Source organism: Bactrocera dorsalis, chromosome 1 (assembly GCF_023373825.1).
Source record: "Bactrocera dorsalis isolate Fly_Bdor chromosome 1, ASM2337382v1, whole genome shotgun sequence".
Lineage (NCBI taxonomy): Eukaryota > Metazoa > Arthropoda > Insecta > Diptera > Tephritidae > Bactrocera > Bactrocera dorsalis.
In genome coordinates, this window is record NC_064303.1 from 4977517 (window position 1) to 4994228 (window position 16712).

Consider the following 16712-nt stretch of genomic DNA (forward strand, 5'->3'; position numbering starts at 1 on the left):
TGACCTATTGAACCACAATAAACGTGTGTGCGACGTTATCGGTGCAACAGCATCAAGGTGTAGCAACTGACAGCAGCGCGCGGGGGAGTGAGCTGAGCGCGCAAGCCCATCCGCGAGCGAGGGAGCACATAGTGTACAATGCGGAGGATGTGTGGCAAATGCGCTGGAACCTGTTTCTGGCTGACAGCTGGCGGCTTTCTGCAAACTGCTGACTGCTGCATTTGCATCTTGAATGAAAGCGTAGAAAATTATCTATATGTGAGAGTGTGTGTGTAGCGGTGATGTGGTCTGAGGCTACATAAATATTGACGACTTTTGAAAGCCGGTGGTTTTTGAGTGCAAATAGAACATATTTGTATAAGCTTTTTCTGTTGTTGAGCTGTTGCCGAAAATTATGCAGTCGTACTAAGTGTTAGTATGTACTCAATTGTATATAATTTTGGACGCAATAACATTTTTCTGTAATAAAACTTTTTTTTTTGTTTTACTAAAAAGGCGGTTTGGCTATAATTATGGAGAACTTTGCTTTGCAGCTACTATTTGCCTATATTTTGATTTGTATGAATTATGAAGAATGATTTGATTGTGGTCTGCACTGATACCATATTTTAGTGATCCGAAATGGTTAGATTACAAACGCAGAAGATTTTAATCTAAAGTAACCTTAAACAAATTATTTTTGTACCGTTAGTACTAATAATACCCGGGTTTAGGTTTGATGGACGATTTCTCTGCAAAATCCCTCCTTCAGTTGGACATAAACGATTTTCAATCTTACCGAATGTGTCCCGACCGGTCAGTATTCAGTTAGAACTCTCAGAACCATTGAAAAGTGGAGCTTACTGAGGTCGAAGAGCTCTCTCTTCCGAGTCTCTCTGGATCAGGAAGACCTTGCTAGTAGTTGGATAATGCTTGTTGAGTTGATCTGAAGTGAATCCGAAAGAGGACAAACGGAGCTCCTACCATTCCCCACCAGAACCTGTCACAAAAGATTTTCAATCTTACCGAATGTATCCCGATCGAACAAGTGGACGTCCCATGGAAAGGGGACCTTCCTGAGGTCGGAAAGCTCCCTAGAACTCTTCCGATTCACACTCAGTCAGGAAGAACTTTCTAGTAGTGGGTCAACGCTTGCTGAGCAGAATTGAAGCCCAACCATCCAGTAGTGATAGTAAGCTCTTTCGCCTAGCAGTTTCCTACAGTACGGCTGTCGTCAGAAAAACAAACAAATATATTCACGTAGTAACTCAAGCCAGAGGTAAAGAGTCGAAACATTATTTCCCTGGTATTGAACGTACAGTCAACGAGCTCCAGACCTGCTCTACTATTGCAGTGGATAGTCACCACTTTTAAGGAGGCTGCGCTCTGGAGCGGTAGATCTACTGCTACCTTTATGGCAGTTATAGGTTTAATGGTCGGTTCTATTAGGGATCTCAGGTGGACAGCTTAGAGCGTATATTTGATCTATGTCCCCTTATTAGACATCTTAAAGCGTCGGTTGTTGTGTTACTTAAAAATCCTATGTAATTGCCAATGTTATTTTTGCTATGTCCCCTAATTTACCAAAGCTAACACTGCCGAAATGTTTCAACCTCTAACCTTGTGTCAGACAAGATATTTAACCTTACAGTAAGAACGTTCTAGTCGAAGGGTAATAGAGTTGCTTGTTAGAGCTGAAAGCGACTTGGCGCTTTCTGTCATACCAACGACTTCGGCCTGAAAGGCTGAATTGTAGATATTTAGCTTGATAGTACTTTACTGTGTATGGATTGCTGGATAAGGGGGCCACTGCTGTTTCTATTTTATTCTTTGATACAGCAGTGAACACATATAGTAGACATCACTGTTGACACAGTCGATTATCATTAGTCCATTCTTTTCTACCAAGGAGTGAAAACATAGTGTGCAACAGTCTACGTACTTCCATTTCTCGGATTATCAGTTTAAGTCAAGTTCCTAATTTGTCAAAACGCCGATATCGGAGCACTATAGCATTTGGCTGCCATGCAAACTGACCAATACAATTCAAGTCCTCGTGAAGAATTTTTTTATTTGACAAAATATCATTAAGAAATTTGACCTAAACTATTGTTCAAAAAATCGCTTCAATATCTGTCAATATTATTCAAGTCGGATGACTATAACATATGGCTGCCATACAAACTGAATGATCAAAATCAAGATACAAATAAATTTTATACCCTTTTATGCGGCAAGGAATGCACCTGTAAAGGGTATTATACTTATTTTCTTTATTTCTAATGAATAGTTGTCTTATGTTCCACATATGTACCTGGTTTTGGTTAGCAATTTTTAAGTAAGTTTTCTGCAACTGATTCTAATTCGTTTTGCACGTCGCTGCGGCCAACCCAAACAGCAACAATAACAAGAACCACAATACATATTGTATATAAACACAAAACATTTGTCCAGCGGCGCCACAATAGTTGCCACTTATTTCCCCCACTGACGCGCCGTAAACACACACACTCGCCTATTATATATTATTATAATATTTTTATTAAGCCAAAACTCCCGGCAGTTAGCAGCAACTGTCTAAAAAGAGTACGCATTACAGTTATAAACACACACCTGCCTGCAAACGTATTCGCGCGCAACAGTTGCAGTATATGTAGTGTGTGTGTGTGTGTGTGCCTGAGCAAGTGCATTTTCCGCGCTGCGCTTGTGAAGCGTGCGAAAAGTTGGGCGTTTCTAAACTTTCTGACCTTTTGCGTTGCGCCGCCAACCCATTCGTTTAACTTCCTCTGCAATCAACTGCAGCAGCTCACTCACTCACAGACACTTCACTTGCCAACTGTGGAGCCAATCAGAAGTACTTATATGTGTTGTTGTGTGTTTTTGTGTGTTTCTATATATGTATATGTGTGTGTGTGTGTTTTGGCCGTCCAACAATTGCGTGTTTGCAGCAAATGTTTTAAATTTGACGTTTCGCCGTTTCGTAGCCGCTGCAGTCGGCTTGTATTTAATTGATTTTTCTCTTTTCTCGCACACACACACATGCATACATCTGGTTGGTAGTGGTTCAGTTGCTTGAAAACGTCTAAATATTGCACTTTTTGGCTTTGAAACTTCGAAGAATATTTTTTTTTTATTTTTGTGTGCGCAGTTTTCGCCTTTGGAAATGAGAAATATTCACCACACTTGTCATGTGTTGCAACTCTACAATTTAATTACAATATATGGTTGTTTAGAGATCATAAAATTAGACACTTAACTGGATGTATTTTTCCTTGTAACTGCAATATTTTACTTTTTTGATTGTTAGTCATGACTTGAGTTGTTGTTTTTGTTATGGTTCTCAACAAAATTTCGCCTACAAGATTTTTCAGAATCATTCAAATTTACTCCTCTGCTTTTTAGTTTTCCTATAAGTGCTTTACTAAAAATCATTGCGTTCAAAATGCAACTCTGCATTTCCAAAAAAAAAAAATAAAAATATCTCCAACTTCTGCTCACACTCTTCTAGCACTTTTCTCTTGCCTTTCAGCTTTTACTTTAACAATTTTTAATTGCTTCCGCCAACCAAACCGTGCAACGTCCAAAGTGTGAAATTACAATTAAAATAGAAAAATTTAATTACAACACCAAAAACGCATTAAGTGCATTATGTAGAAAATTCTTGTGCTTATTTATGTATATACACCTTGTTTAACACTCACCACATGACCACTTAGGTAGTTAGTTTGTACGTGTTTGACCCATTTCTAGCAAATTCGTGCAACCGACTTCCTCCATTTTGGTGGTTTGCACTGCACTGACCCAAAATAATTATTTAATTTCTATTTTACGGTGTTTCAAGTTGTTAGATGTTTTGTTAAACAACGGTAATAGCTGTAATTTTGAAAATTACATGACCTTTAGTAATGATTCCGAAGAAATTTCAGATTTATGTGCAGGGAGTTTGGTGCGCATGCGCAGCGGTATAGTCAGATATCGCTTCAGAGCAGCTATACTGACTTTAAGAAAGAGTAAAGTGAGCGAGTTAATATTTTTGTAACGGTAAATTAAAATTAATTATATTTAATTAGTGAATAATTAATAAAAAAGTATGTGTGCTGGTAATTTTATTTCGAAACTTTTTTGAGTATAGAATTCTTTCGATTTCTTTTTATCGTAAGTTAAGTTAAGTTAAGTTAGGTTAGGTTAAGTTAAGTTAAGTTAAGTTAAGTTAAGTTAAGTTAAGTTAAGTTAAGTCAAGTTACGTTATGTTATATTATACAATATTAAGTTATGTTATCCTATGTTATGTTATGTATATTATGATATATTATGTTAAATTTAGTCATGTGCTGTTATGATTAGTTTGTTTATTTCGTTTACCATAATCTATGTTTGTAACTTTTATCCAACGTATTATATAGCAACATATATTAGTTAAGTTAAGTTATGTTATATTAAGTTATCAAATGTTATGTAGTCATGTTCTGTGTTGTTAAATTACGTTAAGTTATGTGATATATGTTTTGTTCTCTCATGTTGTTTTATGTTATGTATACTTTGATATGTTTTGTTAAATTAAGCTATGTCATGTTGTATGATCAGTGAATTCATTTCGCTGTTCTTCTCTAAGGCATTATAGTATAGCCTTTCTTATCTAAAGGGTGATTTTTTAAGAGCTTTATAACTTTTTTAAAAAAAAAAAACGCATAAAATTTGCAAAATCTCATCGGTTCTTTATTTGAAACGTTAGATTGGTTCATGACATTTACTTTTTGAAGATAATTTCATTTAAATGTTGACCGCGGCTGCGTCTTAGGTGGTCCATTCGGAAAGTCCAATTTTGGGCAACTTTTTCGAGCATTTCGGCCGGAATAGCCCGAATTTCTTCGGAAATGTTGTCTTCCAAAGCTGGAATAGTTGCTGGCTTATTTCTGTAGACTTTAGACTTGACGTAGCCCCACAAAAAATAGTCTAAAGGCGTTAATTCGCATGATCTTGGTGGCCAACTTACGGGTCCATTTCTTGAGATGAATTGTTGTCCGAAGTTTTCCCTCAAAATGGCCATAGAATCGCGAGCTGTGTGGCATGTAGCGCCATCTTGTTGAAACCACATGTCAACCAAGTTCAGTTCTTCCATTTTTGGCAACAAAAAGTTTGTTAGCATCGAACGATAGCGATCGCCATTCACCGTAACGTTGCGTCCAACAGCATCTTTGAAAAAATACGGTCCAATGATTCCACCAGCGTACAAACCACACCAAACAGTGCATTTTTCGGGATGCATGGGCAGTTCTTGAACGGCTTCTGGTTGCTCTCCACCCCAAATGCGGCAATTTTGCTTATTTACGTAGCCATTCAACCAGAAATGAGCCTCATCGCTGAACAAAATTTGTCTCGAAACACATTTCGAACCGAACACTGATTTTGGTAATAAAATTCAATGATTTGCAAGCGTTGCTCGTTAGTAAGTCTATTCATGATGAAATGTCAAAGCATACTGAGCATCTTTCTCTTTGACACCATGTCTGAAATCCCACGTGATCTGTCAAATACTAATGCATGAAAATCCTAACCTCAAAAAAATCACCCGTTATAACACTCTGAATTTTTCATTGTTCTCTAAAATAATATTATATCGACTGATCAAATTTGAACCGGACTGAAAAAATATCTTTTATAGCCAAAACATTAATCAAAATGTTTTCATAGTAAAAGTGTGCTTGAAAATATTGGTCTTGGCATTGAATAAATGTCTAAGGATCTCTATAGGCATTTCTCCGATGCCAAGACGAAGCACTATTTCTTTCACTTATTCGATGTTATCAACATTAATAGAGATGGATGTGCGACTCGCATAACCTCTGTAAGAAAAACAATATCTAATTCATCAAAACCTTCCAAAGGAAAATCGCAAGTTACCAAATTGACCAACGACTTTTCTATCATGCTCTATAGCGGCACCGCAACTCTCAAACAACGCAAAATGTCACAAGCCTTGTTATTCATCCGCATCAAAATAATGCAAATCTAAAACTCTTCAAGCTTGATATGACAGGTTCGTCCTGTCGCAGACAAACTTAATAATGCATTAGTTTTGTATTTGTCACAGTTGTCACCTACTGACGTTGTCACAGCGTCATGTAAATGTCAAAATGTGAAGAAGGGTTCAGTCCGGACAAGAGCTGTCATTGTTTCTCTCTAAGGCTAGCCGCTTTCACATTGATTATAATTTCTTACTTGTATTGCGTGGGAAACGCGGCGACTAATATGTCTAAGGTGTTAAACTTAGCTTCCGTGAAGGAATATGAAAACTTTTCTTAAGGTGGCTAGAGACAATTATTATATGTAACACGTTGTTTCGATATCCACAAGCATCTGAAAAGTAAATCCAAATACAAGGTATAATTTAACCTTTAATAATAATTATATCATCCCAGTAATATAAATATAGGCAAAGTCGTATAGTTCTTTTTTCCATTGGGAGTGATTTCTGCATGGCGGGTTCCAATCCCAGCACACAACCTCGCTAAGCGAGTAGTATAAAGTTTATTATTTATTATTTATATACCTAACCGTTTGCTTCAAAGTCGACACCCGCTCGCAGCGGCACCGCTAATGAACAAGCGCTGCAATTAAACTGAGTATGTCGGAGTAGCTCCGCTAAAGCTCTACACATGTTGACTACCGCATCTTACATAAGAGTTGCTCCCTATTCTAGACCCACAACCTGCTGTCGTTAAATCGACTATAACCAAGATAACAGTAGCTTAACATTACAATTAGAAAATAAGCTGATCATACGAGTATACTCCAACATCTAAAGATCATTTATAATTTAGGTATGATGAGTATGAGAGAGCAGTATGTTTCCATTCATCCTGCACGATTATTTCTTAAGATGATTGGTCTTCGTAGCGTGTTGGCTCTTGGCTCGAGATAAATCATGATCAGAAGATCGATAAAGACAAGCAGAAAAATCTTTAGTCCAATAATTGGACACCACTTTATACTTTGGTTTTTAAGAAAGATCGAGGTCATGTCGACGAAGACAGAAACGAATGATATTTTGTGTCTTTCAATTATTTTAATAATTTATGTTTTCAGCTTTTCCACATCTTTTCAATGTTGTATAACATTTCTCGGTGAAACTTATATGACAAGGAGTTGATTAGTATGTATATAGTGTAGATGTCTGGCAACGCACCTAGGCTTTTAGAAGGCTTATTGTGAAACCACAGGCACAAAAATTCACTCAATCCACTCTCTGAACTACCCCATGGTCCTGATTTCATCAAATCAAAATGTTTTATCTATGAAACTTCCGAGATATGGACAAGAAATTCTCGACCGATGTTTGTGATTCCTTTCCTATATAAAGCCTGGCGTTCCCATTTAAGAAGTTCTAAGTATATGCTCTTTCTTTTACTTCCCAACAGTTTCTACAATCGTTTTTTGTATGTTGTGCCCATATGACAGGCATAATGTTTCTAGTTCGACACGGTTTTTTAAATTTGTTTTTACCTTTTTTATCATCTGTTATTAAGACGGACTCAAAAATTTTGTACGTGTACATGATTGGAATAAAAAGAACGAAGATGTACTCTAATTAATATTGCTGTTTTCTATAAGCTCAGTTTTGTAATTCGAAGATTCGATTCGATTTTGGGGAAGAGCGAACGATGAAATTACTTTCTTACTTGGGGCTTGGTAACTCTCTAAAGTGATTTATTTCATTCAATAACCAGTCGATCGCTGTTCAAAATTAATTTTTTCCAAATTTATACTCAATCTGAGTTTCAGAAATAGTAATAGTACTAAGCATTAAACATATAATTCATAAACCGCTATAATGTACAAGATAGTTCCATATATGTATATCCATAAAATTCAAAATAGCCTTCAACATTTGCCAGCAACATGTTGCTCTCAATTATCTGTCTAAACAAACTACAATGCAACATCGAACACGAATCACGAGCCGCCGAAGAAGAATGCGCGCACAACACAACAAGTTCGTTGGAAAAATTGCCGCAAAACAAAACAAAATTGCCGATGCAAAAGATAACAACAGCCGGATGGCAGCAGCAGCAACAGCAGCGACAGCGCAATAGCCAGCCGGCAAGCGCACGAATTCTACCAGTGCTCCAAACGCTAGCCCAAACACCGCACGCTGCGCGCCGCATAGCATAACGAGCGCACAGCAGAGCACGGCGTAGAACAAGTTCTGCAACCAGAAAGCCGACGAAGTCGCAACTAAAAATAAACTTTGAAAACAACCAGAGCGCAAAAATCAACGGCGGTGAGTGGCAAAGCGCAGAGGCAGGGCGCGCTGTGCTTCGAAAAAGAGAGCATCGCGTTCCAACTGCTGGCGCAGAGGGGCGGCAAAAGCACAGTTACTTGGTTAGCTCCAACCGGCCGACTGGCAGCGCTGAGAGCGGCAACATTCGCACGGTCGTTGCGAGCAATTGCTGTTGCCTGCCGCTGCCGGTTGTTGGACGCTGGTCGGGTCAGTTGTAGAGCGGCGGCGCGTTTGTGTGGATTAAATTAGCGGATTGACGGAAAAGTGTGCGCGTGCGATGCGGGAAAATTTCCTTCACAGCTTGTTCGCACTTTTGTTGGTGTTTGTGTGATTTTCCAATTTGTTTTTTTTGCGATTTTTCGTTCGTGAAAATGGTGAAAGAAGCGGGTTTTCTTTTCGATTGTTACGATGATTAAAAGTGATTTTCGATTGTTGTTGGTGTTTTTCGCAACCAAGTGCGCATATTTCAGTGCAAGTTTGTGTATATGTGTGTGACCAGTGAATGGTGACAGTGTCGCAGTCCTGTTTATTTGTGCAAAATATGCGAAAATAAATAAATAATTCGAAACAATATTAATTAAATGCTCAGCGCTTGCGACAGAAAAGTCAAAGTGTTTCAGCAAAGTATTAATAACCAATAAAAACGCAAACCACAACAACAACAAAGTGTCTAACAAAATACACAGCAAGTGTTTATTATGCTTGCCAGTAATTAAAAAGCAACAACAAGCTGATTCTTTCGCTCTGCGGTAATTATTGACCCAATCGTTCGTACGTGCCGCGCGCCTGCGCGACTGCAACAACAACAGCAATCACTTGCATATTGACTGATCCTGCTGCCACACAGTCACACGCACATTTGCGCGTACATAACTGTATGCCCAGACTGCAAGCGCTTCTTCAATCTTCAGCGCGATTGATTGCTTGGCAGCGATTTATGAGTTTAGCATGTCTTGTTCAAGCGCGCGCGTGTGTATGTGCGTGCGCGCCTATGCGCATAAAATAGCATAATAAGTATACGCATTGCGCACGTTTGTGGACGCGCCTCAATTATTAGGCGCGTGCACATGCGCAACCCCGCGCGCTTTATTAATTTCAGTGCATTTGCCTTTGGTGCAAATTAAATCGAATTTAAGCGCAACGCGGCGCGTGTGTTTGTGTGCATGGATATTTGTTTTCTTCCACTTCATCGCGCGTAATTATTATGCTGATGACACTGCGCCCATCGCTTGGCTACTAATGAAAAGGCGTTCATCAATGCAGCGCAGGCAAATAAGTGTTTGGTGAAATGTAAATAAATTAATTTGTATAAATAAATAACAACGCCGAGTGGGTGTAGTTGACGTGCAACAGAGTTTACTGCCAGTAAATGCCAGAATAAAGTGCTTACCTACCCGCAAACTAATTAAATTCCATAAATGTGTGTGTTCAAAGTGACGACGCGAAGCTGAAATTAAGTGTAAATGTTGTGAAGTAATTTATGTATGTAGTTTAATGTATTTATTGACATTATTTTGACAGCTGCAGTTGTGTGTAAAAAAATATTAAAATTGGGGCAATATTCATTAAAAATTCAGTGGGAATAGCTTGCGGTACACGGGCCAAAATTTCGTTTACATAAAATTAGTAAAATTGTCAATAAAAATGTTAAACAATTTCGAAATTTTTTTCGAAAAAATTGCTGGAAAAGGCGTTCATTCAGACTGTTCATGAAATTTTTCTCAAATAACCAGTTTAAAAAATTTATTTTACGGTTTGCGAGTGTGTATAAGAAGGCATAAAGTTAAATAAATGTGGCATACCATTAGACAACTTTTTCCTTTGTGTTTTTTTCTTTACATTATTTTTGCTAAGCATTCACGTATCTCATTAAAAATAGAGCGGTGATGAGCCTTGTTCTCAAAATATCACACCAAATGATCTGGAACGATCTTTAAGAAAAGTTGAAAGATTTCTGATATTTCTATAAACCCCATGCGATGTATTACGAACACAATTCTCTAATTTTTTCAATTTTATGGTTGTTAAAGTGGATCGGCTTGAAGCGAAAGATTCCTGCGTTCTTACAATTTCATAGGAACCTAAAATACTTCAAGCCGATTTTTTTTATTTCTAAAACGCTGCCAGAAGCATAGTTCGTCTACAATTAATTTTTACAGAAAAATGATTTCAATTAAAGAACATTCTTTGGCGAATCATTGGATGTAAAAACCCTGCTCCCCCGCAAAATCGGGGTAACATTTGTACTAAAAATATGTTGAATTAAAACAAAAACCTCTTAAACTAAATATACGATAAATGCTTGAAATGCTTGAAATACTTGAGATAATGTATTGATAGTAGAAATAAGGTTCAAGTCCTTGCTAACATAACTGAAATTGTAAATACCAGCAAAAGCTAAATAAGTTCTGATCCTTATCCATTAATACCGCTATATTCATAGGCGTTTTGATAGGTAGTAGTTCGATTTCGACCATTTTTAGATGAAGATTAACTATGTTAATGTGTACGATTTCGAAGATCTTGTTGGACCGCCACTGATACTTTGCAGACTCCAGTCAAGCACCATACTCTTGTTGTTGTTAGGACTCCTTCTCTAATTCATACATGTGATTTCCAGCTTTGGTAAGAACTCATTCTCATGATTTTCAACTTCTATATGATGGTTGAGTCTCATTAAAATCGTTGTGATATTCATCTCCAACATGTAATGTCAGTTCAACGAGATTATAGGTTCTTATAGAATACGATAACACTATTTCGTCAGAAATCCTGAAAAGAAATTGATTCTTAAATATTAGTTTCCTGTACAGATCTTTCTTAATCGACTATTCTGTTCCTACACAGTAATATCTCGCTGAAACACATTTATTTATATTTTTCCTATCACAATTTAGGATATATTCCTTCAGAGATATCATTGGGGCAAACTCGGGTACTCTATAATAGTTGTGCTGACTATCATTGCAGATTTAATTTGTTCTCTATCTCTTTTTTATCGTTTATTCTGTTCCTATACAGCGATATCTAAGACATTTATTTATATTTTTCCAATCCCTATTTGGAATATATTCCTTCAGAGGTACCATTGCTGGCTCGAGTATTCGAAGATTTGGCGATTTTAGAGGAAGATTAATTAAGTATCTTCATTGATATTTGGTTCATTCCTTGCAAAAGGAAATATTTTGACATAGTTTAAATGAAGCAGCTTAACTTTTGCTTGTCTGTACAGGATTTCGCTTCACACGTGTGAAATCATTTGATCCCTAATTTAATCTCTACAAAGGTTTTTGTCCTAACTACAACTTTTGAACTTGCTAAGGGTTATTGTCTTTACTTATTTAATTGACACCACTAAAGATCAGTCTTCGGCTACAACTTCATGCGTTCCTTCACTCAAGCTTAACGAGAAAATCCTCTAAATTGGGAAGGAATTGAAATATAGAACTGAAAAGATTTCATTTTGCTTCACTTACTTTAATTATTTTCCAATTCGATATTGAAATCAATTGATATTTTTAGATATTTTCGATTTTTTTTTTAAATACACAATAAACACAAACTTGTATCCATTACTCATAAAATTATTTCCTTAACCGATTTTCTACTACAACTTCACTTCAAGCGCTTTCAACCGGTGACCTTTAGTTGCAGTGCCCCAAATTCCTTAACAAAAACAAAATAATAATAAAAATAACTTCAAAATGCATGCAATTAGTTGTTGTTGCTTATGTCTACATATTTACAGACGAAAACTAATGTGTAACAATTACGTCCACTGTGTCTTATCAACAGCAAAATCACGTCACTTAAATAGCCCACAACGGGCCGCGGCATGCTGCCATTATTTACAGTGCACACACACACAAACAAGCATGTTGCAACACGCTGTTGCATGCCAATCTTATCGGCTTTATAAAAATTAAGCAAATTTGTTAAAATATTTTTTTTCTGTTTTCAAACAAGTCAGATTGTAAGGCTTTATCTTGGATATCTGGTATTTGCATTTCGTTGGATTTTCGGGCATTTCGCAGCATCCCACAGCCGGTGCAACGGTCCAACAGCCAACAGCAACAGCCACCAGACAGTCTGCCAGGCAAGCTGCCAACCACTCGGGCGCTTATCGCCGCAGACATTTCACCTTACACCTTCCGTGTTGCTCTGCTCATTTGTGTCGCTTATCTGTGTATGTGCGCGTGTGTGTGTTGACAACGTGTCTGTGTGCGTTGGCGTAAGATAACATAATTCGTGTATTTGGACACATTTGTTTATACTAAAAATACCGAAATTAAAAAAACAGCAACTTAACTTTACATGAAATTGTCTGGAATTGTCTTGAGCGGCTGAGGGTTTGTGTGCTTGTGTTCGCGAGTGAAACGTGGGAAGACACGGCGTTACTTGTACTACTGTCTGCAACCGCGTTCAGCGTGTGCAAGTGCTCGGTTGCTTGTGTCAATATGGGGGCGTCGGTTTCTGGTTAACTATGTGCTAAGCAAATATAATTAAAACAAAGTTAAACAGTTGGCTTAATTAAGCAAACAAATGACAACAGACACTGTTTGTGGGGTGTGAAAGTTGGCTTAGGTGCATGCCTTACAATGCTTAATTCCAAATAGTTATATAGTTGCATACCAAAACAAGAATTTAGGGTATTTGTACAGAGATTATCTCGACACCTGCTGTTAAATCATTAGAAAAATTCCTGAAAGAGACACAGTAAGACAAAGCTAAGGGGTTACTTGAACGTTTGTTTACAAGCAAAGCAGATTTTCTACCCCAAAAAAGAAATCAAAACACATTTTGACATGCGACAGAAGTCATCTTAGCGCAGAGTTTCAACGCAAGTGCTGACAGTTTGTTGAACAGCTGGTATCGTTTGTTGTATTCGCAACTCTCCAACGCTTGGCAAACCGAAGGCAGCTTTGAAAACGTTGAAACCACTCGTGCACTCTGCTATAGGCAATCATCGCCATAAGCTTATTTCATCAATTGAAACGATTCGGTAAAAGTCTTACCAATTTTAAAACAAAATTTAATGTTGGTTCTTTGTTCGAAGCTCATTTTCGCAGCGATAGCACAAACATACGGGCACTTAAAAGACAATAACTTCACTTCCAATCATTAAATTCTCACTGGACAATCACACCAGTCTACGTATATATGGCGCCACCAGGGGCGCTTGATTCAAAAAGTCCTGTTTACTTTGGAACAAACCTTGTATACTTTATCAAAATACTTAAGCAAAATTTAGTATAGATTTTTGCAGAAATACTGTTGAGGCTGACTCGAGTACTTTATAATAGTTGTGGTTCATTCTGACTGTCATTGTAGATTATTCTTGGTTCTCCATCTCTTTCCAAACTTTTCAGAGATATACATTTATATCCCAGAAACCCTTCTTGGTACTCAACTTTTCCTAAACTTTTCAAACGTATGCATTTAAGTATGTCCCAGAGACCCTGTTTTCGGCTTTACGTTGCACAAAAAACAATCGAAAGTGTAATGAAAGCAGTAAGAGAGAAAACCGACAGCGGTATTATCAGAAATTCAATTTCAGTTCCAGTAAAAATAAGTTTAGATACAAAATCTTATCGGTCACTAATCGTCAAAGTTGTATTGAAGAAATATGCAGTGGAGACAACTAGGCCCTTACTGCTCCATTGTACAACTATCGCAATACTGAGGATGAGACATTCCTGTACTTATAACTTCGGTGCACCAAGAGACACACCCGAAACTGTTACTACCCACCTCAACAAATTTGTGATGAGCTCAAAGCACTTTGTCGACTTTGAGTCACCACAACGGACCAGCGTTCTAGGATCGACCTTTAGCTATCTTTCCTTACCCATAGGTTTAGTTACATTTGAAGTATCTTCTCAACCCGATGCTTAACGAGACACTTAGAAGTGTGACCCAAACATTTTTTAGTCATAGCCGCAAAGTCTTACTAAGTATAATTGCAGTTACAACTAGTTCATGGATCTCTTACCTTGGTCTTATAACTGGAAATCAAAAGAACATCAGCCTAGAACCCATTTATTCAAAGCACTAATCTTACATCTTTATCTTAACTACTTGTAGCTAGACATATACAGAGCTTACTTTTCCTTACTTATTGGTTCAGCTACATTCGAAGTAAAGTTTTTTCTAGTCAGTGATTTAAAGTCCTCGATCTTAAAACCGGAAAATAAAACATCAGCCTAGCACCAATTTTTTCTAAAGTCTAACCAAACATGCTTATCTTATTCCGAAGTCGTTCGTAACTAGACATAGTACACAGAGCTAGTCAGAGGTCCAAAGTCTTACTAAATATGCTTTCAGCCACAACAAGTCCATGGGTCTCTTACCTCGGTCTGAAAACAGTAAATCAGAGAAACAGCTGCCTAGAACCCATTTCTTCTAAAGATTAACCTTACAACCTTATCTGAAGCCATTTGTAGCTAGCCATACACAGAGCTCGATGTGAAATCAGTCTAACGATGATTTCTGTAATTTTAGTACCTAAACTGAACTTCTGCTCAAAGCTTCTAGATCTCCTATAAGCATTTAGAAATCATTACATAGATTCCGTTTGACTACCTACAACTCCTAATCACCCCTACACTGTTCAACGCACCAAGTGTGGCGCTTCCCTATTTGTTCTAAAGAACATAAACAATTCTTTAACTATTTTCTTGTGTGAACCACAAGCTCATCACCCAAAATCGACAAAGTGCTAAAAAGTTTACGATGCTACTTCGAAATTTAAGCGATTCTAGGAACGATTTTGAGATATTTTCGTCTTTTTATGATCGGCTACTTCTACTTACACGCTTCTGTGCTTTGTTCTCATCGTCATTCCCTCCACTTCCGTTGCTTAGTGTACCCAGCGCCAACATAAAATCCGTCAAATGCAGTTCATTAACAACAAATTAACTTGGCATTTGAATGGACAAACCCCATTAATGACTCTTTCAAGAAGCGGCGTGTAAGCAACAAGTGTAAGTTCAAGGGGCATGCACCGATAACATGAAATCCTATACTATATATTTGGAAAAGCGCATAAAACAAAAACAGCATGACGTGCTCGAAAATTAAAAGGCGGTAATCCAATTAAATACGAAATTCTGACTGACCCAATTAAAGCGCCGGTCATACCCGAAGCGACGGCTGGAAAAAAATGCAACAACAGCAGGCGCGGTATTAAAGAAAGCAACAAATAATGTCAGCGGCGGCTGGCGCCTACTATATTGTTACCAACGAAAGCCAGACGAGACAAGCGAACAAGCCAAAAATCAAAAAGAAATGCTGGCGTCCAAATTCGGGCAAAGTTTTTGTGGCATTTTTGGCTTTTTTTCCTGTGGTTTTTGATTTTTTTTTTCTCTTGGCTCTTGTCGATTTGAAAGATCAAAGATCACTGATCTGTTTGTTGCGCTTTCCGCTTTGTGCGCCGTTCTTTGGTGGTTGCGCTGATGAACTAGGAAACCGCAAAGCGAAAATATTTATTTTGGCCACAAACCAAACCAAAAAATAACAAAAAAAAAACAACAAAAAAGCAAGTTTGGTAGAAGCCTAGCAAAGATCGCGCTAAACAAGTAGTGACAACAAAAAAAGACGGACAAACAAATAGAGTAACAATGCAAAAACACGACTTTTGAAACGTAAACATACACACACACACACACATGCAAAAGAAATAAATCTTGGTCGGTTCATTTTAATTTCAGTAGAGTAGCCGGAAAAAAGGATTTACGGCGTACAACGCGCCAAGATCAAAGGCGGCAACAAGCGCAAATATTTATTTAGTTTGTATGTGTTGCTGTTTTTGTTATGCCAAAAGCGCCACACAATGCTTGGAAGCGCGACGTTTAAGGAAATAAACCACTAACCGAAAAACTAACCAAAAGCGCATTAGAAATAAAATATCATTTCAAACGATCCTCGTGCTGATCTTCATCTAAGCGCGCTGGCGCTTCTGCTGATGCTCAGTAAAAAAAAAAGCGGCATGCCACCAGCATGTTGCCGCAACAGACTTTATCAGTAAGCAATAACCGATTGCCGATTGAAATAAAAGTTTGATTGTGTGATCTTAACTAGCTATAAAACTAAGTTAACTACTAAGCCGGCCGCTTAAGCGCAGCGCATGAATAGACTCATCCTGAAATGCATACTTGCCTGGAGTCGCCACACTCACGCTTGCGCCTGCAAATTTTAATTTGTTGCATGATCTGCACGCGTATCTCTAAGCGATCAGTTGCAGATCACTTAAGGTTATTTACATTTTCTATCCGCTGATCACTGGCGCACCAATATGCCGGTAATAGCTGCCACAACAGCAACAGCACAACAACACCGACGACCGTGATTTATACGCTGATCTTGATTTAGTCATGGCAATGTGGCAGTTACACGGTGCTATCGTGGCGCATATCGCAATACTTGTGCGATCAAGTGTACAATAAACTAAATG

General features: G+C 37.8%; 1 protein-coding gene across 7 annotated transcripts in view; it reads left to right on the plus strand.

The window, feature by feature from the left end:
* Positions 1-16712, plus strand: part of LOC105232483 (laminin subunit alpha-1) — a 213506-nt gene that overhangs the window by 112625 nt on the left and 84169 nt on the right. The window contains exon 1 of one of the 7 annotated variants that reach the window (XM_049446858.1): positions 8373-9742. The exons of 4 other annotated variants lie outside the window; for them this stretch is intronic. The gene's annotated coding sequence lies outside the window, so the exon portion shown is untranslated. Of the gene's footprint in view, positions 1-8372; positions 9743-16712 lie in introns of those variants that run through there. 2 more of the 7 variants (XM_049446859.1, XM_049446860.1) reach the window with 2 other exon arrangements.